Raw genomic sequence first — 22,312 nt, forward strand, 5'->3', positions numbered from 1 at the left:
ACACTAAGGGCTTCCTGCTGGGGCTTCCAGAAATTTATTTTTCTCAACAGTTACACATCTATAAAATGGACACATCATAATGGGTTAAATGAAAAAAGCAGATTTTCAAATCTGAAGGACAATGGGATCCTAATTTTTAAAATGCAGATTTTTACAAAGATTTTATTTATTTGAGAAAGAGCGAGCGAGCACAGAGGCAGAGAGAAGCAGACTCAGACTCCCCACTGAGCAGCGAGCCCGATGTGGAACTCGATCCCAGGATCCTAGGATCATGATCTCAGCCGAAGGCAGACACTTAACTAACTGAGCAACCCAGGCGCCCCCTAAATATAGATATTTTTTAATATTCATACCAAGGTCAGCAGGACTTGTCTCTGGTGGCAAAATTAAGAGTGATTTGGTTTTGGTTTTGTTTTTTTTTTTGGTCTTTTTGCTTTTTTGCTTATCTGCACTTCCTCGTATTTTTTCTTAGGATAAACTGGGATGGGGCGCCTGAGTGGCTCAGTCGGTTGAGTTCCTCGGGTCATGCACTCAGGGTCCTGGGATGGAGCCCCACGGGAGCTCCGAGCTGGACGTGGAGTCTGCTTGAGATTCTCTCCCTCTGCCCCTCCCCTCCCGCACGCACTCTTTTCTCAAATACAGAAATAAAATCTTTAAAAATAAATAAACAGGGGTGATAGCAAACTAACAGGAATTTCAAAATGCATTTCCTTAAACATACAGAGGCAGAGCCACCTTTAATCCTGTCCCCGCCTCTTTACCACAATAGCCTTTGCAGGTGTCCGAGTTGTGGCAGCCTCTCCCTGGGGAGTCCAGCTCACACGTCCAACTGTCCACTCAGCGTCTCTTTCTCAGCTGTCTGGTGGCCTCTCAAACCGAACACGTTCAAAACCAAACTCGACCTGCCCTCGAATCTCGTCCCGCTCCCATCTCCCCATCTCCACGAATGACACCACCTGCCAGCCAGGGGCTCAGGCCGAATATCTAAGAAAGCCTTGGATTCTTCCTTTTGCTCACTCTCTGCTCTTGTCCTTTAGCAATTCCTGTTGGCTCTACCTTCGGGATAAATCCCTGGACGGACCACAGCTCACCACCCTGACTGAGCCGCCACCACCTCGCTTCTGCCTGGCCTCCCACCTCCACTCTGGCCCATCCACGACCCACTCTCTTCATAGCAGCTGGGGTGATTGAGGAGGGGATCATCACTCTCCTCAAAACTCTCCCTTGACTTCCCATTCTATTTGGAGAGCAAAACTTACACTCCGCATGTGCAGGAAGGCCCTGTGAGCTCTGGTCCTCACCCCCCTTCGCAGACCTGCGACCCTCCCCTCCATCACTATGCTCCAACCATCCTGAGCTCCATGGCCTTCCTGGGACACCAAACTCATGTCCACCTCCAGGCTTTGCACTGGCTTTGCTGCTTCCTCGGCCTGTTTACTGCTCCCTCACTCCACCAGGTCTCTGTTCAAACATCACTTCCTTGGAGAGCTTTCCCCAACCACCCCCTCTCCAAAACAGTGGCCCCATCACCACTCTCTCTTCCCTTGCTCTGCTTTACTTATTTTTTTATAGACTATGTAAACAAATAGAAATTTCACATGAAACAAACATTAAAACACCATGTCACCAAAGCCCCCAGTTTGTGTCCACTGAGCAGGCTCCCAAAGCTCTGAGCTCCTCCCTTCCTGACCTATTGGACCCCCCGGCATCCCTCTGAGAAGGGAAGCGAAGGCAGGTCTCTGACCTTGACCAGCTCCATGCGGTAGATGCTGTTTCAAAATTCCCTGAGCTTCACGTCCCCGCGTTCCTACACTGAATGGGAGTTTCTCCACCCCAGAGGCTTACTCGATGCAGTGGAACAGACACACTGAACATGATAAAGAACATATCGTGTCCCAGGTACCTGAATCGTTATCCCCATCTTCCAGATGAAGAAAGGGGGCCCAGGGAGAGACAGACTTGCTCCAAATCACACAGTGAATCAGTGTGATCTGTCAGAATCAGCATACGGCATTATTCATGCAACAAACAAGGACGAAGGATTGTCTCCTGCCCCCTCTGGGGACCCAATGTCTCTGTCTCTGCCAGTACAGGTAGGACACGGGAGCTGGCTGGCCTGGGCTCTCTGTCATTGCCCCAACAGAGAGGTCAGACTGACATGCGCTTTCTGGAGCATCTCTGCCCATCACGTCTGGCTGCCGTTGGGGGCCCAGGCTCTCCCTTGCCCGACCCAGGAGGCAGAGCTGAACACACCGGTGCTGCCTGCCTGACTCTCCACGGCTGGGCTTAGCTCGAGACTCCTTACGACCCTTCTGCACCTCCACCCTCACGCCGTGACCACCCCCAGGAAGGCCGCAAGGGGATGAGGGACTGAACAGGTAGACAATTTGCTTAGATCGGTGGTTCTCAAACTACAGCTGGTGTGAGAATCCCCCAGAGCACTTGTCAAGATACTGACTTCTGGGCCTCGTTCCTAGAATGTAAGTATGAGGAGGGAGCTGAGAATCTGGACGTCTACAGAGTTCCCTGGTGATACTGACGCTGCTCCTCCGGGAACCACACTTTGAGAATCACTGGCTCAGCTAGGCGTGCTTGGGGCTGATTCAGGGATTAGCCAGCTCCTGGCTTTTTCAACAACTGCCATCATTGTCTTCCAGACCTCACCCCACCCCCATACCTTCCTGAAATCACTCCAGGGATAGCCCCAGTGCAGGGGGGAGCGAGGATGGCGCTGCTGGGGACTGTGGGTCTCACGCCAACATCAGCTTCCCCCCCAATACACCGTGTGACCCCCAAACTGCTCCTGCTGGCTGAGGGCTTCCTATTGACCAGACACTGTGCTGAGCCCTCTCCATGCTTTTTTTTTTTTTTTAATTAGTTCTCACAACCACCCTGTGAGAGCAGTACCATAATCACCCAAGGGCTTATCACTGAGAAAACACAGGCTCAGAAAGGCAGGCTGTGATGACCCCATCACTCTGAGAATATACTAAAAAACACTGAGTGGTAAGGGGGGCTTTATGGTATGTGGACTAGAGCTCAATAAAGCTGTTATTTAAATGGGGGGGGGGGAAAAAGAAGAAGAGTATACTAGATTGTCCAAAGTCATAAGGCGGGGACCTAAACCCAAGTCCACCTGGACCCCCGAAGTCATACTACTCTCTGGCCCTCAGTTTGCAACTGAGGGGGACATTAGCACACGAGGTGAGGGACCTCGGACTTATGGCCACAACGAAGGGGTGGAAGGGAGAGGGTCTGCCAGGAGCTCGGTTCCAGATTCTCTGGGGATGTCCCCAGAGAAAGAGAGAGATGCTTGGAGGCTGAAGAGGTGAGGCTGTGAGTCGGGGGTCGCACAGCAGCAAAGGGGTTACCTCCCAACCTCTCAGCTACATTCCCTTAAGAAACGCTCTTTGCCATCTACACTCAGCCATTGAAGAGTGTCATGAGAGGAATGACATGGTGTGACAAGTGTTTCAGAATTACCACTGGGGTAGTGTGGAGCAGGGATTGGAGGGGGTGAGACTGATCAGGGGGAAGCAGATAGAAAGTTCCACAGTAACTCAGATGAGAGACAAGGCTGACAACACCAAGGAGAAGTGGACGGATGGAGTTTCAGGATGTAGGATTTGGTGATGATCTGGGAATGGAGACAAGGAAGGAGAATGACCCTCCTAGTTCTGCTGTGGGCACCAGGCAGATGAAGGTGTGGTGAGTGAGCAGAGACGGGAGACCCTGCTGGGGGGGCAGGGCATGTAGGGTGAGGAGCTCCATTCGGGCCTCGAGCCTGGGCACACACACTCAAGGGCGTGAAGAGAGAGACCAGAGCCAGAAATGCGGACTTGGGGCACATGGGTTGTAGAGACCTCGGTAGTGGCTGAGAAGGTTCAGAGAGCATGAGGCACGTTTCAAGGAGGACCCATTGGGACCCCAGAGGCGTGGAGGGAGGAGACATGATCCACCTAGAGGAGGAAGGAGCTGCCAACAAGGCGGGAGGGAAACCAGGACAAAGAGGTGGCAGAGATGTGAAGCAAGAGGGTTTCAAGGAGGGCGAGAATGACACTGTCAAGTGCTGCCCAGAGGTCAAACAAGATAAGGCCTGAAAAATGTCCACTGGATTTGGTGACAAATTGGTCACTGGGCGCCTTGGCAAGGGCAGCGGGTGGCGGGGGAGGCGGGGAGCAGGAAGGGTGCGGCACAGGCCCATGGGGGTTGGAGAGGAGGAGGGGCATGAGAAAGAGGGAACAGCGGGCATGCAGAGAGCTAAAGTCTGCGGGGGGTTGGGGGAGAGGCAGACAGTGGCTGGAGAAGGATGCGGGCACAGGGACTGGGCTTTGGTTTTTTTATTTTAAGAGGCAAGAATCAGAGTGAAAGAAGCCAGGAGAGAGGGAGCAGTGGAAGATGGGGGAGAGAGAGGGCGTGAGTGAGCAATGGAATGATGTCCCCAGGGCAGCGGGGAGGCGGGGATCCAGAGCAGGGCGGGCTGTGCTAAGCAGAAAGGACCCTGCCAGCTTGGGACAGGTGGCCAGGAGGAGGGGCTAGGTGGGCAGGAGGTTGGGGGACCGGGAAGCCAGAGCACCTCCTGGGGGCTGCGACATCCTCTGTAGCTGAAGTCAGGCAGAAGAAGTCAGGCCTCCTTCTCCGAGGAGGAGGCGGGGAGCAGAGGTGGGGAGGTTTGAATAGCCAGTGTGGAGGGAATGGACCAGGCCCTGGGGAGGGGTCCCTGGGGGAACAAAGGACCTTTATTCCCTACCATAAGGATAGGAGGAAAGATCCAGAACATCACAGGTACTCTGCCCCTGCATTTTTTATTTGGTTTGGTTTGGGACATTTTTGGTTTTGTTTTTATTTTGTTAAGATTATATTCATTTATTTGACAGAGAAAGAGACAGCAAGAGAGGGAACACAAGCAGGGGGAGTGGGAGAGGGAGAAGCGGGCTTCCTGCTGAGCAAGGCAGCCCCACTACGGGGGCCTTGAGCCCAGGACCCTGGGACCATGACCAGAGCTGAAGGCAAACGCTTAAGGACTGAGACCCCCAGGTGCCACCCGTCCTTTTTTTTGGTTTTGTTTTTAAGGCTTGATGGTCCTGAGGGAGGAAAGCAGCCATGTAAGAGGAGGGGATAATCTCGCCCCCAACCAAGAACCAGAACCAGAACCAGGCCATGCCTCTGCCTTCCTGGGGGGGGCGGGGGAGTGTGCTCCTTCCTTCTCACCAGCGTCCCTCCTCCCAGACAGCCCTGCCAGTGTCTGTCCCCTGCTTGGTCACCAACTGGCTCCCTCATTTCTACAACTGGCCCTGGGAGTAGGTGAACCCACCCAGACCAGGACCCCAAAAGCAAGTTTCTGTCTCAACCCCTGGGGACAGCAAGGGCCAGTCTGTCCCCATTCAGCCAAGGTTCCTGCAGGACAGAGCCCATAACCCCACCACCTTCCAGCAGAAGAGGCGTTTCTTAAGCCCCAAACCAGAACTGATACTGAAAAAGAGACCTAGCTAGACCTGAGGGGCTCCCCCAACTGGGGGGTGTCGTGTGGCCTGGAGAGCCCCAGGCTGCTCTGGGGAGAGCAAGCTCTTACTTTCTCTTGCAGGGGGATAGAGGAGAGGGGAAGTCGGCCAGGCCTCAGAGTGAGGCTCTTTCCAAGAATCCTCAGGGGCTGGGACAAGAAGTTTCCCCTGATCCAGCGATTCTAAATATGGCAAAGGGAGCAAAAGCACGTGACCCAGGGCCCCACACCAGGGCTGCTGCTGCGGCTGCTGCTCTTCTGGGCCAGAGGCCTGTGCTGGGGGCTCAGGGTGAGGGATGAGGTCTCAGTGGAGCCTCAGTTTCCCCATCCACAACATGAAGGTGGGGCACACTCAGGGAAGGCTAAAGTCCCTCCAGTCTTACTGCTCCCCAGAGTAGGGTGAAGGGGAGAGGGCTGAGACCTCAGCTCAGTTCCAGATTCTTTGAGGATGTCCCTGGAGGGACAGCAGTGGCCAGCACACAGTAGAAAATATGAAAAAAATGCCCCCGCTTGGAGAACCAATTAGAAAAAGGCGTTCCCTTTAGCCTGAAAAATTATAAGTTGACCCCTGTGGACGGACCCACCAGAAGCAGGCACCCCTTGTTCTGGGCTGACTGAGCCCTAAGCACCGGCTGGATTTCAGTGCCACCAGTGTCTCTTCGGCCAGGCCCCTTGGCAGCACACAGGGTGTGCAAGGGCGTGGGCAGCCCCAGGGACAGCTCTGACAGCCTCTGCAGCCCGGAAGGGCCAGCTCTATGTTGCATGGCGTGGCTCCGTGCCGCTCTCCTGGCCACCACTGACTCATCAGGAGCTGGATGCTGACCCAAGAAAGGTTCCCCTCTAGGTCGGGCCCAGCCAGGCAGGCACAGGTTGTCTTTCTCAGGCACAGAAGGAAGGACCACGGAGGAAAGTTGGCAAGGGTGCAAAAAGAAATGGACATGAGGCCACTTGATGAGGAGAATCTCATCTCCCCTCCTCTGTTCCATGAAGCCCAGATGTGCCTCCCACCACAAGGCCATGAAACTCTTCTCTCTCCTGGCAGGAGGGGGTCCTATGCCTCCACTGGCCCGCTGGTCTTGAGCTAGTGTGAATGGTCTCGGTCTCGCTAGGACATAGAAGGCAGTGTCTTCTGGACCAGGTGTTTCATGAGTCACAGGCTAGTCCTCTCCTACCTGGACCAGCTCCAGACCCTCCTACTCCTTCTCGCTGCTTCCCCCTGCCATGCCAGCCAGACTACCTGTGCACCAGGAAAGTGGGCTGAGCAACATGTCAAGGGTGGGAACCAGGAAGGAGCAGGGGCCATCCATCTGCGTGTGGCTGGCCAGGCCAGCGCTGACTCCTCAAATAAACAGGGAGCGTGGGCTCCCCAAGCAGGAGGCCGGCGCAATGAAAGCGAAGTAAGGAGTGGAACACAGGCAGCCTGGATTCTGAACACTTAACCAAGAGAGCCAATGGGAACCTTCCCCCAGTTCCACCTGCGCCGCTCCATGTGGATTCGGGTGACTCAGTTCTACATTCTGGGCTTGGCATAGGATTCCATTTGAACGAAGAGCCTTGCTGCTTTTTTAAAAAGTGTGAAATCCACCGACTTGCAGGCTCGGGCCCAAGCTCTTAAGCACGGTTGCAAGGACGGCCCTTTCCACACCAACACCTCACTCCCCACCGTGCAGAGCCCAACCTGGCGCTGGATGCTCCGTCGTCACAGCTCTAGTCCCCCACAAAGCCAGCCGCTTTGCCCATGTCCTGTCTGCCCCTCTTCCAGCGTGGCTGAGTCAGGGGGTGAGCCCACCCCAGGCTCCCTTCATTCCCCATCCTCCTCTCCAGGCCCCCTCCATAATCATGGCATTTCCTTCAACTGGGGAAAAGCCGTTGGAGGACCGGTCTCCTCCCACAGACCAAGAGCTGGGTGAGGTCTTGTCCTTTTCACCTTGAATGCCCTGTGTCCAGCTGAGAATGGGTGCTGGGCTAAAGCTCCCTGAGAGGGACCACAGGCTTTCCCGCCCCCACTCCAGCCTACCCTACCCCACCCCCGCACCCCCACTGCCCACAGCCCCAGCTGGGCCTCTCCGCCCTCCCTGCAGCAGGTGGGGTGCGAGTGAATCAGGACAAGCCCCAGGCCAGTACCACAACATTCACTCACACACTGGCTGATCAGCGGGGTAGGCACCCTCGAGGAGGAGATGGGGAATACACAAGGAGAGGTTCAAAATGTGAATTTGTGCCCCACCTTGGGCACAAAGTTTACTTGGGGCGTCTGGCTGGCTCAGTCGGTGGAGGGTGTGACTCTTGACCTTGGGGTGGTGAGTTTGAGCCCCATTGGGGTGTAGAGCTTACTTAAATTAAAAAAAAAATGTGAGATGATGATGGAAAAAAATTAAGCGAGGGAAAGGAAGGAAGGAACATGGGTATGGGAGTTCAGGACAATTTTATAGAGGGGGGCTGGGGAGAGCAGCATTGAGAAGGTGACTTTTCGGCAGAGATCTCAAGGAAATGAGCGAGTGAGCCATGTGGGTATCTGAGAAAACAGGGTTCTGAGCAGAGAGAAAAACAAGTGCAAAAACCTGAGCCAGAGGGTGCCTGGTACATTCCAGAGCATCACGAAAAGAGTGTCCCCAGAAAGGGGGAGAGTGGTGGGCGGCAAGGGCGGAGAGGTAGCTGAGGTGGGAAACAGATCATCTCCTGGCTCCTGTGAGGATGTTGGCTTTTGCTCCAAGTGAGATGGGGAGTTCTGAGCAGGGAGTAATGCGATCTGACTTGCATTTGCAACAGCAAGGACTGTTGAGTAGAGAACAGTCAGTGGTGCGGAGCGGGAATGGGGAGGGGGTCGATGGCATTTGCCATCATACATGGCTGTATGGTCCAAGAAAAAGATGCTGGTGACTTGTGCTAAGGGGACGGACATGGCAGGTGAACAGAAACTAACTCTATTTTCACGTAGAAAGATCCCATAAAGTGAATCAATCCTCTCATTTTTACAGGGGAAACTGAGTCCCAGAGCAGGGCGTGAACCACCTGTGATCATACCCTAGGTCAGAGGCGGAGCTGGGTCTAGCACTGAGATTTCCTGATTCCTAAAGTAATATTCTTTTGATTTCTCCTCTTCCAATGGGAGGACTCAGGCACCTGCCCCTCACCCCCACCTCAGAAACTCCCTCCTCTACGCCTTGGGCTGGGGCCTTGCCCCTGTCCATCCTGCTGTGTGTGACACGGTGGCACTGAGTTCAAGGATTTCCCAGGCCTCCAGCTACTTGAGCCTGGTAGGGGTCAGGGTCACCCCTGAGGAGCCTTCTGTCCTCTGAATCAGCAGAACCTTCCCAAAGGGGGGAGGGGAGGGAGGGAGGGAAGAATCCAAACCAGGGGAAAGAGCTTAGTCCCCAAGACTTGCTTGGTTGTCAGCACTCCAGGAACAGAGAGGGCACCAAGAGCTGACAGGGTGGAACAGGAGATTCAAGGAAGGCCGGACCCCCTGGGGAGCACAGGCCCCAAGATTGAGCCCAGCCTAGGAGTGCTGCAGACTCAGCCACTGAGAATCCCACCCAGTGGGAGCTTTAAGGGGTATAGTGGGGTGAGGTGTTTCAATGCCTCTGCTACCAGTAAGCAAAGCAGTATGCAAATTCATGGGCCACACCTGGGGCAGTTGGTCACAGCTGCCTGAGAGCCTCGCTCCCCATGGGAACCCCAAATCCAGGTCCAGCCAGACTGAATCCTGCAAGACTGACTCCAGTGGGCCCTGACAGTTGGAAAAGGTTTACTGGGTGACCTTGGGCCAGGAGCACAACTTCTCTGAGCCTATTCCACAGCCAATGTGAAAGAGTGATTAGGAGGGTCTTACTTAGGCTGGGAGCCAGTGAGAGGATGCAGACATTTCTTCAGTTCTGCCTGTAGAACAGGCTGCCCAGCTCCTAGTTCCGGCTGATTTAGAGTGCTCTAAGAGCCAGGATCCTGCTTGGGGGCTCTCTGCCCTTTGGAGGCTGCAGAAAGTGAGGCACAGGGGCCTGGGCAGAGCTAGGAACTGAGGTCGATGGGCTCTCCATCCGACTCTGCCACCACTCAGCTGTGGAGGTGGGAAGCTGTCGCTGAATCCGGCTTTACTCCTGTGGAAGGGAGTGAGGGAGGGTCTCTGAGGACCCTATTTTCCACTCATCCATCTAGGACTGGTGATTCCACCTTCCCCCGTGGGAAGTGAGGTCCTAGTCACTCCTGAAACTGTCAGTCCTGAGGAGCTTCTAGAGTCTGAGGAGAGGCTCTTTTACATCTCATTTGCATGGTGCTCGTTTGCATGGAAAGTCAATCTCCAAAACTCCACTGTAATTGAATAATAATAGCAAGGAGGAATGGGGTAGACCAAAGCAAAACTTCCAATAGCTCATTAACCACAGAAAGGGCGCCGGAGATCAGGGAAGGGGACATACTGCTCTCCTGACGCCCCCTCCTCTTCTAGCCTAGGAAGACGGAATCCTGCAAGTATCAGAGCCAAAGGAATAGGCCATGAATTCAGCTCTGACCCTGACCTCTGCCAGACTCAAGAATTCGGCCTTGTCTTGTGGGACCTTGAGCAAGTGAGCTGTCCCACTCTGGAACTCAGTTTCTTCGTCTGTCTGATGGGGCCAGGGATCCCTGCTGCAGCAATCTGGAGGCAGGGGTCTGGCCCAGATGAACCCCGCGCTGAGGGGTTGCGGAAAGCCTTGGGTTCACTTAGGGACACAGAGGAGGTTGCCTCCAGGCGGGACTCCTCGGGAGAGGGAGGGGCTCCTGGGAGGAGGGCTCTTGGGAGGAGGGCTCCAGGGGGGACTCCTCCCTCCGTACGGCCCTCTAACCGCTTCCCCTACAGGGGCCCCTTCCTCTGCTGCCGACGCACAGCCGTTCGGCGCTCCGGGGTCCGCAGGGAGGGCCCCGCCCCCTGGGCGCGGGGTGGGGCTTACTGGAAGGGGCGGGGCAGGCTGGGGGCGGACCCCGAGATGGTCGGGGATCTTGGTCGTCCCCGGGAGGGGCGGAGCTTCGTCGACACCCTGCACCCTACGCACGAGGGGCGGGGGCGGCGCCGCGGCTTGGGTTACGTCCCTGCGGCCTCCCCCGCCCCGCCGGCTTCTTTTTCCGTTTCCAAATTAACAATTGAAAACGCGGCGGCCTGAAAGGCGAGCAGCGGGCCAAGCGGAAAGTGTGAAGGTGCCGCTGCGTCCCCGAGGACCGGGGGCGGAGAGGGGGGCGCAACACCCCGACTGCCCGGGGGTCGCCCACCCACCGAAGCGGGGTGTGGGCACTGAGCGCCCCGGGACACAGAGGTGCAAAGGCCCCTAAGTCGGGTCCTGGCCCGATCCAGCCCCTCCTACTGTCCTGGTCCAGTGTCTCAGGACCCAGTGCCCAGGCTACGGGTGGTGCTAGCCTCTGAGGGCGCTGGCGGAGCGGGGTGGGGGTGGGGGGCACCAGGGCTGGGTTACTGCTGTTGAGGCTGAGTGCCCAGGAGGGCAGGTGCCAGGCAGCACAGCACCGTCCTTAAGGGCTCCCAGAGTCAGCTAGGTCTGCCTGTGGCCTCAAGCAAGTCACTTCACCTTACAGAGACTCAGTTTCCTCATCTAGAAAATGGGGAGGGATGATGCAGAGCTGAAATGAAATGAAATGAGAAGATGCATGTGGCTGGCCCACAGCGAACACAGTAGATAATGATGATGATCCTGAGTCCTTGGCATCCTTTCACCTCCCTGTCCACCAATGGGGAATACTGGAATTGACTCATTTCCTCAGGGCCTCCCCCAAAGCCCCCCCTAACAGATAAAGAAATTGAGGCCAGGAAGGTCCTCATACAGGGCTTCAAGTCATTTGTGAGTGAAAAGAACCAGGACCTGAGCTCAGACCCGACCCTCAGGCCTGGATTGGTCTTACAGAGATGAATGTTCCTTGGGGTCAGGGCCCTGGGCATTGGACACCCCCTCCTCAGTGTCCAAGGACCCCGGGTGCTGATCCTAAGGCAGCTGGAACAAATGAGTGGGTAGTAGAGAAAATCCCCTGTCCCAGGCATGCAGGAGCATGGACCAGTGGGTCAGAGGGTGGATACCAGGGAAAACTACAGTTCCTGGTCCCCCCAGGCCCCGGGTAATGTCAGCGCCATGAATGCTGTGACTTTATCTATCCTGTTCACCACTATCTCTCTCATGCCTAGAACAGGGCTTGGTGCATTGTAGGTCATCAATAAATATTTGTTGAGTGAATAAGTGAATGAATGAATGAATGAATGAATGAGCAGGTCCCCTCTTACACAGCTGTGGCCTCCCACTTGCCACCAGTGTGAGGTGGTCTTCCTTAGGGAGGTGGGTTTGGGGTGAGGTGCCCTTCTCCCCAATGTGGAGACACAGGGCAATAGCATGGGGGGAGGAGACAGAAAGCAGGAGGAGAAGATAGAGGAAGAGTTTTCCAGAAAGCAGAGTGGAGATCAGCTGTGTCTTCCTAGCCTCCCCTTCCCACTCCTGTCCAAGGACTAACCCTTCCCCCCCCCTCCAGCCACTTCTTCACTGACTGCCACGATTCAAGCTCCATCCCCACCCCAACTCTAGTCCACTTACCTCTGGCTGTCTACGAGTTCCCTTCCCATTTACAATCCTACAATGGCTCCTTACTGTGTACCATCTAAAATCCAAGCTCTTCAACCCAGAGCTTGAGGTCATAAACACACAAGCATCAGCCACTCTCCACCCCTCCATACCCTGTACATTTCTACCCTGGTGATTTCTGTGCTCTCTCCCCACCTCGGGATGGACACCCTCCCTCCCCAAAAATCCCTGCTCTGCTTTGGGAAGACATGCTCCCCCAGCCCCTTGGGATTCCTAGACCTTCTGGGAACCCCTGGACTCCCTTGTGCTGAGACTGTTCCTACCTCTTTCCCTGCCCACCCCCCCCCACCTCATTTGGATCCATGCACCAAGGGCAAGGGCAGCTGTGACTCCCCCACATCCCCCAGGATGGCCAATTAAAGGCTCAGACAGTATCTGGGAGGGAGTAAGAAGACCCAGATCACTGGGGCCTTAAGCATCATCGAGTCAGGACTTTCCCACTGTCCTGTGAAGCCAAGGGCTCTGGATAAGGGCATCTTGGGGTGGCTGCAGAGGTGAGTAGGTGCAGTAGGACCAATGCAAGCCAACCCCAAACACTGACAGGGCTGGGGAAAAGGTCCAAATGGGGACCCACAGACTGTTAGTCTAAATATTGAAAAGCGTAACTCAAGCTAACAATCTGTTGGATAAAATACATTCCACCCTTCCTGATACATGCACCTTCATAACAATCTGGAAGACCAGGTTTGGATTTAAGATCTTGGACTCTTTGGAGTTCCATGCAGGAATCTGGCAGGGAGGGGTTGCAGGCCTCCAGTCCCCAGCGCACCGTGTGCCCTCTTCTCTTCCCGCACTGGGCTCATCCCACACCAGGAGGGGTGTGGGGCACACGCCTGTGGCTGCCCTCGCCTGCTCTTTCAGGCTCCATCTCCATTGGCTGCAAACAGCTGCCCTTGGCTCTAGAAGAGCTCATATACCTTGGCCCTTGGGATGATGAGCCAGGAAAGAGGCCTGTACAAACCCTGCAGGCAGGCACAGGGGTCTGGGAGCCGGGAACTGCAGGGTTACCCGGAATGTGTTCTAGAATGAGCAGGGCTGTGTAAGGTTCTGAGCTGGTAGTACGCAGAGCCGTAGAGGCTGAGCAGGCAGAGTTCTGGGCCCCTCCTCTTCCCTTGAATCTACCCAGAGCGACGTCACTTTGATATGCTTTCTAAATCATGCTCCTGCATCACATCTCATCTAAGGAACCAGACCTACTGTATCACATAGTTTGCCAAACACTAATCCAGCCCCTTGCCTCCTACTGAACACAGAGGTAGCTAAGGCTATGGGGAGCCAGTGACCACAGTCATGTAGCAGGTTAGAGCAAACCCAAGGCTCCTGCCTCCTGCCCAGGCCTTGGCCCCCATGAGCGCTTTTCCGATCTGCCAGACCCAGTGCCTGCAAAGGACAGGCTATTGCAAGGTGAAGAGTACCCAGTCCTCGGTGGGGCTGGAGCGGGCCGGCTGCTGAAGCCCTCTGCCTGGACCACCGTCTGGACCCTCTATTCAAGCTGCCCAGCTCAGGCATGGACTGAGAGCCCGGACCAGGCCTGAGAAGGAGAGGGAGTCCTGGTATAAATAACTGTGGGGGGCCGGGATGTTTGGGCCGTCTCCTGGGCTACGGCTGTGTTTACTGCCCAGCGAGGGGGGGGGGGCAGAGCCCACACATTTGCCTCCCTGACTTGTAGCCAAATTTCTCCAGGAAGGGGTGGCCCAGGATTAGCCCCAAACACTCCGGCTCTGCACCTCCTTGAGGTCCTCCCCCTAATTTTGCCAACATGGGCCCTAACGCCCCCTGACATTGTCCCCACCCTTCAGTCCCAAATGCCACACAATGTGGTGACTCCATCGGACACAAAGGTCCCAGCATTTGCCCCCATAAGTCTCAACTCTGCTCAGATCGTGGGAGGGTGAGGAGCTTGAGTATGGCAGAGGAAGGCCCCAAGCAGAAGAGCTGGGTATGGGCCAGGGATTTGAGCTGGGGCTGCTGGGCAGGGGGGTGCAGAGACAAACCTCTCCCACGGCCCTGGCCAAGACAGAGGGGGGCTGCAGCCCCCGGATTAGGAGTGCAAATGCCTCTTCCCAGCCCAGCGCCCATCCCATGCCTGTCATGTGCAGGGTGTTAGATGGCCAGACCCCAGCGTGGGCGGGGTGGGCAGGTGCTCTGTTGGTCACGCCACAGCCAGCTCCCTTCCCCAGGAAAAAACCCTCAGTGCAGGAGGGCAAGGGGGTCCCCTTCTCCGTGGGGGGCAGCAGTCGCAGTCTGCTTAAGCATGGGGGCAAAAGGGTTGATATGAGCTGAGTTCCCCCTGTGGGCCAGCCCAGCCTACCTCCCCATGACACACACACACACACACACACACACACACACACACACACACACACTCTGCCCAACTGACTCATGCGTCTTGCTTGAGACACTAAGCTGATGTTCACTGAGAGCAGAGGCTCCAAATCAGGGCTCTATCAGCGGTCTTAGACAGGTGCGTGGACACCTGAGCTCTAGGCCCATGTCAGCCACTTCCCAGCTGAATGACCTTGGGCAAGTCACTTCTCCCTTCTGAGCCTCAATGTAAAATAGCATAAGGATATCTTCCTCCAGGGTTGTTGAGAACTCAGTGGGACGCAGTGAGCCAACATTAATTAAGCCCCACAGTGGGCCGGCACGGCTCTAAGGGCTTTGTGGACCATCCAGTGGGAGAGCCGGCATCCTCCCCAGGACAAGGTAGCATTTTGGATCCAGAGGCTCAGACTCACGGATGTGATGGGACCTGCCCAAGACCACCCAGAGGGGACGTGAGCCCAGGTCAGCTCTGAGGAAAGGTTTTCAGTTATATGTTGGTCTTGGGGACAACTGAAACTCTTGAGCTAAGCTGGGCTCCAATCTGGGCTCTGCCACTGACCTAAATTTAGTCCATGCCCTGTTCTGGGCCTCAGTTTCTCCATCAGTAGCATGAGGGGAGAGGGTGAGCCCAGTGATTTCCAGTCTATTGAGCTGAGGGAGGGGGCAAGGAGGTAGGGCAGGCCCAGCCCCACGTGGGCTCAGCCCCTTTCTCTAGGACACTGCACCACTAGCTGGGCCAAACCGTTGGTGCTCTCACAGAGCCTATTCTAAGCCCATTGTTCTGGGGACCCCCACAGAGCCTAAGCCCACATCCCCAGACCTCCTTGCCCACAGCCTCGGGGACTGCACCCATCCCCTCCACTTCCAAGGGCCCCCTCAGCTCAGCCACACACACCTTCCTCCAGGCCAGGCTTTGCATAAGCAGCTCAACTTTCCCTATAGGCAAAGTCCTAGGGCTTCAGGCCAGGTCCAGCCAGGCCTGGGCAGGGTTAGTGGGCCGCTCCAAAGGAGCCACTCCGGGGGCTGCACCACAAGGGGGAAAGCAGAGGGGGAAAGGAAGCCAAGCCAATGGCATCCTCATGGCTCCCTGCCAGAGTTTCCCCCTTACCAACCTCCTTTAAGATCCAGACAGTTGTTTCTAAAATGCCAGTCTGTCCAGGGCATTCCTGTCTTCAGTTCCTTCCTGGACTCAGTCTCCTCCAAGAAGTCACTGCTCCTCAGCCTGGCATCCTCGGCTCACAGCCCAGCCTCTTCTCTGCATACCTCCTGCCCCTTCCAAGCTCCCATGCTCCTGACTTCTTGGAGGTCTTTGCAACATGCTATGTTCAGCCTCACCTCTGGACTTTGCCCATGCTAGTCCCTCTGTCTTGAATGCTGTTCCATGTTCCTTCCCGCCTGGTTGACTCCTCCTCCTACTCTTGTTGCAGGTCTCAACTTAAACCTCTTCCTCTGGGAAGACTTCCTCATGACACCCACTTTGGGGCTGGGTTTAGCCCCTCTGTGCTGGGCTCCTACAAGACTCTGTATCTGTCCAGACAGCAGCAGCCCCTGGCCCATCTCCCTAGCGCCCGAGGGAAGGTCTGATTCACTGCTCTGTCCCCAACATCTGGGATAGTGGCTAGCCCCAAGGGACTGCCAGTGAGGGCTTCCCAAATGAGAGAGCAAGTTCCCAGTGCTAAACTGGGGTGGAGGGCAGAACCATGAATTTTAAGGCCCTCGTCCTTAAAATGGGCCGCAGGCCCATGAGGGCCAGTTAGGCATAATATGGTAGGCAAGGACAAAGCCCCCAGAACTGGACATCAGGGCTTTGAGTCCTGACCCTTCTACCTACACCCAGGCAATTTTCTCAATCTCTCTGTGCCTCAGCATCCTTAGCAGGGAAATGGACATAACAGTAGTCCCCAGCTCATGAAAGTGTTGAGAGGAAAAAGTGTAAGGAGCCACAGTGAGTTCTCAGAGCAGTGGCTGGCCTCAGGTCTGCGCTCATTAGACACTTGCTATTAGTATCCCTCTTATTATTGAGAGCTCCAGCAGGAGAGGGAGACTGAGGCACAGTGGGGGAGCGGTGGGGACTGCTGGAGGCCACACAGCAGGAAGATGGCCTTCCCAACCCAACCCACATCCCCACATAAAAGTGTCCCCACCCCTAGCTCCCCACACACAAATGTTCCCCTCCAGCACCCCCCACACTGACTATAGCCCCGAAGACCTGCTCACACCAGAGTCCTTGCACACTCAGCCTTACCCAGCACCCTCCTGGGCACTCAGCATCTACTGGCTGTGCAACAAGGCACACGCTTAACATTCCCACGTCAGCGTCCTCTTCTGGGCGGCAGGGTAATAACAGTAGCCCCTCCCGGGGCTCTCAGGAGGATTAAATGAAGTAGTATACGGAAAACATCTGGCACAATCCCAGATAGAGATCACGCTATGGATGTTACTAGCGTATGACAAACTCAGCACTTGGCCCCCGGCTCCTGAGGAACCTCCCTCTGGTCCGTGTGCTCTTCCGTGGCCTAGACACCAACCCTCTGCTCTGCAGGGTCCCCCCCTCAGGGCGCCAACCAGTACAGACAGGAGTGCACTGAGGGGCCCAGGACCCCAGAAGAGAGGGACAGAAGACCCTGGAAAGCACAAAAAGCCCTCCATTCCTCATGGTGATTGTGGTTTGTGAAGCCCTTGAGCAGAAGTGTTGTTCTGTGGGGAAGGAAGCTGGTGCCTCAGAGACACTGAGCCACCTGGCTGGGGTCATCCAGCCTTTAGGAAGCAGAGGGGGGAGCTGAACCCCAGCAGCTGACTCCTGCTCCTGTGCTCCTTTAACTGACGGGTGAGCCCTGATTCGGACTGATCCTGTCCCCACCCACCCCCAGGGGCCATTCTTGGCTAGAGCCCTGGGCTGGTCCTCAGCTGACAGGGCAGGGAGTCGCCCCAGGCCCAGGAGGCGTAGATAATGAGACTGAGCGCTCCTCCATCCCCCCCCCCAATCCTTCCATCCCCACCCGGTCCTTCTGGCCCTCCAGCTCAGGAGGGAGGAGGCCGGAAGGCGCCCAGACTCAGGGATTTCACACACCGGTAAAATTTCCAAAAAACACTCGGGGACTGGTTGGCAACTTTTTATTTTGCCAAGTAAGGACATTTGGAAAAAAAAATTCCCAGCCCCATCATTTCATAAAAGAAAGGACATAATCTCAGACTAAAAGTCCTTTAAATGGAATAAATTTAGCTTTATGAAAAAGTCACCACGTTGTCCTTATTTCCCTCGATTTTGCCTTAGGCCACTGAGAACCGCATGCGTCTGCTGACATAACTGAGAGCCACTTGGAACTTGGGCTTGGGAGTCACACAGACATGGGTTCGAATCCTGCCTCCACCATGGACAAACGGTGTGATCGGGTGCACGTAATTTCTTCTCTCTGAGCCTCACTTTCCTATCTGCAAAATGGGAACATAATAGTGTTTGCAAAATGCTAGCTCCTGGGAAGAAATCAGGCAAGCCGTGGCTCCCAGCCAGGGGCGCCTCCCTCTCCCGTCACTGCCTATGGCTCCTCATTACCCGGAGGGCAAAGCCCCACCTCCATAGCTTGATAATCCAGAACAGTGGAGACAGAGGAAGAGAGTTCCACCTCAGGGTCTGTGTTATTGCTCTTGCCTCCAAGTGGAGGGCACTCAGGATAAAAATCACAAGCGCTCGCAGCTCAGTGCTTGCACAACAGAGAACCTGGGGTCCTTTCTCTAGTTTCCCTCTAGTTGGCAAAGCTGTGCTCTTCCTTATAACCGGCCCCAATGCCACCTTCATTCCCTGGCTCAGAAAACATTTACAAGTTACCAACCACATGCCAAGCACTGTGCTCAACCCCCACCTCCCAGACCTCACCACCCAGTGCAGAAGAACGCATAGGGCTGGGTGAGCTGGGCTCTGGGGAAGGCCCCCCGCCCCCGCCGCCCCCGTTGAGCCTGGGGTGGAGGTGGGTGGGGAGTGATTCCAAGAAGAGGGGGTGCTCCAGCTGAGAAGTGAAAGATGGATAGGTGCTCACTAGCTGATGGATGGGCGGGGGAGGGAGTTTCGGGCCAAAGGAAAAGCACAGAGATCGTTAAACAGCACACTTTAGGGACACTACAAGTTGCTTCTTAGGTGAGTAAAGAATGCTTGAAGGGTGCCGGGTGGCTCAGTCGGTTAAGTGTCTGCCTTCGGTTCAGGTCATGATCCCGGGGTCCTGGGATTGAGTCCAGTATCGTGGGGGGGGGGGGGTCCCTGCTCAGCAGGGGGCCTACTTCTCTCCTCCCCACTTGTGCTCGCTACCTCTCTCTCTCTAAAATAAATATATAAAATCCTTAAAAAAAAAAAAAAGATGCCTGAGGGAGGGAGTTCCTGACTTGGGCAGTGAGTGGTAGGGGAGTCACAGTCAGGGGCAGTGGGGAAGCGAGAGGCTGAGTTTGAGGTGCCCATGGGATAAGGGGGCAAGGTGTTCCCGGGATGCTCAGGGATGAAACTGCAAGGGGCAGGCTGTCATCCCAGAGGGGACCCCCACTGTCACAGGAGTGCCTGAGGCCACACACACACACACACAAGAACTCTGTATAGTGAGGAGGACACACAACAGAGCCCCAAGGAACTCCAACATTCGTTGGGCAGAAAGAGAGAGAAGAGCCAGAGAGGCCGACTGAGGAGAGTCAAGTGAGGACCCGACGGGCTTAGACCTGCAGAGGCAGCATCCCAGGGACCCTGTCCCGGGTTTGAATCCCACCTCTACAGCTTGCTGGTTATGCTGACTTGGGCCTGCATTCCCCTCTATAAAACAGGGCTGGCTTATTTTTCAAAGCAAGGACAATAAAGGGCAGCAGGGAGAGGTCCAAGACCCTGGGGCGGCCTTCAGCGCACCCCCAGGCTGCATCTCCCACCCCCCGCTGGGCCCTGGGTCATACTTTCCCCCTCCTCTGTCTCCCCCACCAGACTGCCCGCAATCCGTGGAAGTTGGAAAGTCAGACAAGTGAGTGAACCCAGGGGTGCAATGCTGAGGGGGGCATTGCTCAGTCCTGGGCAACTCCAGCACAACCCCCATCTACTGAGGGTCGGACCTGTGTGCACTGTGTCCTTGGGCCATCTGGTCCTTTCTCCTGGCCTCAGTTTCCCCATGTGTGCAAAGAAGCCACGGCTCTGCTTGAGCTCCGAGGCCTTTCTGGCTCTGATGTTTGGCAGCAGGATGAAATGAGAAAGGGTGAGGGCAGAAAGGCCTATTTCTACCCCAGGAGAGGAAGTCCCACAGCGGTCTGGGTCCCCATTACGCCCAGGGACTGGTCCCTCAGGAAGAGGGTGGCAGCTGGGCCAAGGAGGGCAGGAGCAGAGACGCCGGGATTGTGCTGACAAAGCTGTTCCTTCTCCCCTTCTTTGCTCCCTGCCCCCTCCCCTCCCAGGGGACAGCCAAGCCCAGCAAAAAATAAACCCAAAGACGGTGACCTGGGGAGGCCTGAGGCTCCCAGGGAGGAGTGGCAGGGAAGGAGAGGCATAGAGGCAGCCTGTGACCACCCCCCCAAAGCCAAAGGGTACCTGACCCCCCGCCACCCCCCAGAGCTCAGCTCCCAGGGAGCAGCTCCTGTCTCCTCTGCATCCTCACCCTGTGAAGGAGGGGTGCCCCTTGCTTGGCAGGATAATGAGCAGAGTTAGTCTTGTCCTGCACAGCTAGACGTGGGTCCGCAAGTTTTGGGAAGGGGACAGAAGGGAATTTCATTCTACCTCCTGGTTAGTGGGCAGTCCTTCCTGCTGTCTGACCTCCATCCTTCATGCTTCATGGGGAATCACGCTCCATTTACCTCCAGCAAGCTTTCCCCCTCTCCCACCTGCCTGGCCTACATGTCCGAGGAGTCTCAGGAGAAAGTGCCCCCCTCCTCAAGAGATTGAGAAGGGACGCCAGGCCAGAGACCCTACTCCACTCACTGTTCCCCAGTCTCCAAGAAGAAAGGAAGAGGGAGGGAATTGCTGAGCTCCCTGCTCTCTCTGCCTCCCTCCCTCAGGCCCGCTGCCCACAGATTCCCAGCCCAATTAGTCTGCTGCCTGGGGCTGCCCCTCCCATTCCTTCCTCACCTCCCCCCCCAGGTGCCAAGCCCCCGGGGCACACAGATCCTGCCCTAGGGACAGAGTTGCCCAGAAAGCCTGGAGTTCTGGGGGCACTTTATGCCCCCCCCATGTCTGACTAGCACCCTCTCCCTAGCCCGTCAGAGCCCCCTCTGGGGGCAGGCAGCCTCCCAAGTGCCCTTCTAAGTGCTCCCAGTCCTTGGAAGGGCCCAGGGAAAATGTGCTGGAGACCCTCGCGGCCCCCCACTCCTGCAAAACTTAAGGTCTGTACAGCAGCTCCTCCTGGTCAGCCTGAGTCGCTCTGTGCGCAGCAGCTGTGAACTGTCCACGTTCCTGTTTAGCCCCATCTTGGGGGTGGGGGGAGTCAGGCTTGTGGACTGGGGTGGAGCGGGGTGTGTACTTTCCCAGCAAGTATTGAGATCTCTAAATCTCCTTTGGGATTCCCTGTCCCCATTCCCCAAAATGATATGTTCAGGAGAGAGGGGGGTATCGCCCCCCTCTCCCAGGGATCCCTTGCTGTCCCCCTGAGCACCATGGCTCTACTTCCATCTCCCTGGGGTCAGGCTGGCTGCAGGTGTGACCATGAGGCCCACACAGTGGAGTCCCAGGCAGGGTGCAGGACTGGTCTGTCGCCCTGAGCCCCCCAGGCCTGGTACAGAGCCATCTAGGGACCCAGGTCAGAGTCCTGGCACCACCACTCACTAGCTCTGCAGCCTCGCACAAGCGGGTGGCGTCCCCTCTCCAGCCCCATCTCGCCCCCCCATGTGAACCGAGGATCGCAAAGGACCTGCCTTCCGTCATGCCTGTGGAGGTTAGAGGAGGGGCTGCAAGGCCGGAGCCCGCAGAGAGCACGCACCAACCCCCAGCCCCGTGCAGTCACCCTGGGCTCTGTGCTAGGCCAGCACACCGTTGGACCCTCCCCAGGCAGGAGAACAGTGAAAGGAACCGCGACAGAACAACTGGGTGTCTGGCCGGTGCCTGCCACCACCTGCGCCCGGCATGGCGCCCACACTTTAACCCATTCGGCCCCGACTCTCCTGGCTTTTAGATGACAAAGCCGAAGCTCAGAGAGGTCAGGTAACTTGCCCAAGGACACATCACTGCTTTGGGTGGAACAAGAAGTGAACCCAAATCTGGCGGACTCAGAGCTCACACTCTTGACCCACTCGGGGGGCAGCCTCTGGAGAGAGGACAGGGCCCCACTCTTTCCCCGCCCCAGCCCCACAACTCCCACACTTGGGGTGCTAGAGAGGGGCCCCCTGAATTCCCTGCTGGGGGTCAGCCTTGCGCAATAACCCCCATGGGTGCAGTGCTGCGGAGGAAGGGCCATGAGCTGCTCCCTGCGTGGCCCCCTTGGGGGGCGGGGGTGGCAGGGGCAGGGCCTTGGCCGCTCTGCAGAGCTTTCCTTTCTCCTGCTCCCCGGGAGATTTCAGCTCCCTTGACTGGCTCAGAGAACCTTAAATTAATCACCCACTCAAAGTGCTGCCATCAGCCCAAGAATAATCACCTCTCGAAACACTCCTGGCTCCAACACTGGGAGAACAGAGGTTTCCGCAGCAGTAGGGACTAAAGTCAGACTTTCGGCAGGGCTTCTTCAATGGAAGGAATGAACAGACTATGGAGTCGGGGTGGGGTAGCAATGAGAAGTCTAACTTGGGCAGGAGGGCATCAAGGGGCCTAAGGGGCAGGGAGAGGGACAGAAGAAGGGATAGAAAGCTGGCAGTCTGGTCTCTCCAATTGCCCCCTCCTCATAAGGACCAAACAAAAGAATGAGAACTGAAAAAGCAGCACCAAAAATCTGGGTCGCACTCC

At 56.2% G+C, this 22,312-nt stretch overlaps 1 protein-coding gene across 1 annotated transcript in view; it reads right to left on the reverse strand.

Moving 5' to 3' along the window:
• KCNQ4 (potassium voltage-gated channel subfamily Q member 4) overlaps positions 1–22,312 on the reverse strand; it is a 52,528-nt gene that overhangs the window by 25,207 nt on the left and 5,009 nt on the right.

Source organism: Meles meles, chromosome 1, assembly GCF_922984935.1.
Source record: "Meles meles chromosome 1, mMelMel3.1 paternal haplotype, whole genome shotgun sequence".
Taxonomy (NCBI): Eukaryota; Metazoa; Chordata; class Mammalia; order Carnivora; family Mustelidae; genus Meles; species Meles meles.